Consider the following 2,829-nt stretch of genomic DNA (forward strand, 5'->3'; position numbering starts at 1 on the left):
GTGTGTATGTGTGTACTAACTTGGGCATGACAGGTAGAACAGGCAGGTGTCATTGCTGCGTGGACAACCCCAGGATGGTTTTATGGGATATATTGGGACATATGGAGGGAGCCTAGCCACATGCCATAGAGTGTGGAGTTTTTCCACAATTAAAGAGAAGCATGCAGGCCATCTACCGTTGAGATGGTAAGATAACCAGGAAATAGAACATATACCCATGTGGCCCTCCCATCCACACGTAAACACTATTCGATGCACAGATTATACTCAGACACTGAGACAATTACAGGGACCCAGAATGTATTCTTTCTAGGCTCAAACCGTGGTTTTTGCACTTACAGGAAACATTAAATGTAAGACAGCAGAGCAGAGCCCGCTGTTCAGATGGGGACTTTCCTAACACGGTAGGCCAGCCCGGGCTGATAACATCTTCGAACCGTGGCTTATCTTTGTATCAGGGCAGGAGACCTCCCGGTGGGGGATGAGAACACGGGACTGAATCGGGGGAGCTGTGTCTGTACTCCGGGTGTGCTGCTTGTTAGCTGTCACGTCTTAAGAGGGTGATTCAATTTAAACATTCTCAGTCCCCTCAGCGATGAAATGGGGACGATTTCTTACTCACCGTGCAGCAGAGCAAGGCCTACTGAGTTGTTGGTAGGCTATGGTAGCATGGAATCACCTACCTGAAGATATGAAGCAGGTCTTTGGGGAGACGGTAGGAAAGGGGCCAGACGTGCCGACTTTGACTTAGCGAGCTGGACATCGTGCTTGCCCTTGCAGGTCTGTTCCGCTCCTCTCCTGTTACCTGGGCACTATGCAGGTCGGTTAGGCCCCAGTTAGCCGAAGCCAAACAGCATTCTCTCCTCCCCTTTGGCACAACAGTGATGTCAGGGACGAGCAATAACCACAGGTCTAAGCCAATGAGCACATGCTGCCTGCCTGACCAAGCTAGTCAAGTCAGAACACGGAATTATTTTATCTGTGATTAGAGAGAGGATAGGATCCCTCTCTTATTTCAAAAGATATAACGTACAACGGTAAGGTCTGGAGCCACTGCAGCCACAGGGGGAGGCATTCAGGTAGAGCGATCAAATGTAGGAAGAGAACAGTGAAGGAAACAGAGCCAGAGCCCTGATCAAACTCTTCCTAAACCCCATCTTATTATTATTTTTTTTTTTTTGCTTAAATGAGACAATAAATTCCTTTGTCATTTAAATCTGGTTGATTTGGATTTTGGATTTGTTATTACTTACAACTGAAAGTATGCTAAGACGCATACGCCTACGACTTTAATTGCCAGAGGGCAGAGAAGGTTAGGAGTTCAGAGAGAGGCTGTGTCTTGAACTTGTTCCTGGCAACAGTGTCAACCACCCCATCCGTCTCCCCGCGCCATCTCTCCATCCTCCCTAACCACCCCTGCCCCCAGGCCCTGGACACGTGTTTGACATGGAGGCTGAGTGAGCTTTGAAATTAGAAGTTGAACAAGAATTTGACTCCACTCTGGGGCACACTAGGCTCAAGCTGTATTGCTTGAGGGCCCTCTAATGGACGTCGACACAAAAGAAGACACCAGGCCTTCTACTTCTTACAGCTTTGGCAGAGAGGACAGCAGTGCGCTTGCGTGTGGCGTGTAGTCGCTGTTGCCCTAACCAGGTTGCCTGTGACATCCTGCTACCAAGTCCAAAGGAACAACCCGGGTGTACAGGGGTAAGTGTAGCCAGTGTAGTATTGACGCAGCCTTACGGAGTAAAATAGATCACGTTGTAGTTCTTTTTCACTTGGCCATCTGCGAACGTAGGGGGTAGAGGACGGGACAGTAGGAAGGAGAGCATGAGGACGAATAAGTGAGTCTAGGAACCAGCCGGGATCAGGAAAGTGCTGAGCAGCAGAACAAAATCGTGTGTCTCTGCCCTAAGCTCACCTTGATGGCTCTTTAATTTTACATGTTTAATTCTCAATTCTTCTATTTTGTGCTAGAATCATGTCGGCAAGGCCATCCCAACCTCTCTACTGAGCAGGCCCTACAGTCTCCGTGGCCTCGGGAAACAAGCTCCTACCCCACTCACTCGGGAGCGAACACCGGTGACCGGGGCTGCGCTGCGGACTTTTCTCCACGTTGACTTCGAGGATTCAGCCCTTTTTCTGTCTCCTGTCCTGCTGCTGTTGAAGGCAGGGGTTGGCCAACTATGGACTGTGGACTCGTCACTTATTTCATAAAGTTTCATCGGACACAGCGTCGAATGTTCGCGTGTTGCTCCTGCCTCTCTGCCCGGAGGACGGAGCCGAGTGGCTCTCCCAGCTCCTGACGTCGCAGCAGGACAACCCGCCACGGCTCTGCTGCAGAGAAGTTGGCCAGCTTTGCTCCTGGGCCGGTTTGTCCGCTGCCTCGAGCCTTCAGGAATAAAAGAGCACAGAGAACTTAGGAACAAAGCCTTGGGTCGGAGAAGACGTTCATGTCTTCTACTCCCCTTCACGGGTAGACACCGGCCACATGGTCACTGTGCATGTAGACCGTCTGGGAAACGCAGTCTCGGGCCAAGACGCCTGTTCCCAGCCACGACTCGACATTATGAGGGGTGGAGCACACGTGTTGGAGAACAGTCATCGGTCTCTGCTACCAAACACCTAATCAGAGCCTCGAAAGGAACCATGGAAGTCATGCTTAATTAATTAACTCCTATTCATCCAGGGTATCCTATGTTTCACCAAATTTTGAGTTCTTAAAAAAGAGAAATGAATAAGACTCAATCAAATAAGTGAAACCACCATATACGGATCTCTTTCATTCTTGTTATATTCTTGTTACAGTCACCTGAATAATCACGGGGG

The 2,829-nt window shown here is 49.5% G+C and overlaps 1 long non-coding RNA gene across 1 annotated transcript; it reads left to right on the plus strand.

Annotated features, from left to right (window-relative positions):
* The first annotated feature begins 334 nt into the window (after positions 1–334).
* LOC119877372 lies at positions 335–2,819 on the plus strand. Its single transcript, XR_005375894.1, has 3 exons — positions 335–404; positions 1,592–1,707; positions 1,978–2,819. It is a non-coding gene; the product is annotated as an uncharacterized LOC119877372 (long non-coding RNA).
* Positions 2,820–2,829: the final 10 nt, after the last annotated feature.

Source organism: Canis lupus, chromosome 21 (genome assembly GCF_011100685.1).
Source record: "Canis lupus familiaris isolate Mischka breed German Shepherd chromosome 21, alternate assembly UU_Cfam_GSD_1.0, whole genome shotgun sequence".
In the NCBI taxonomy this organism is placed as follows: Eukaryota; Metazoa; Chordata; class Mammalia; order Carnivora; family Canidae; genus Canis; species Canis lupus.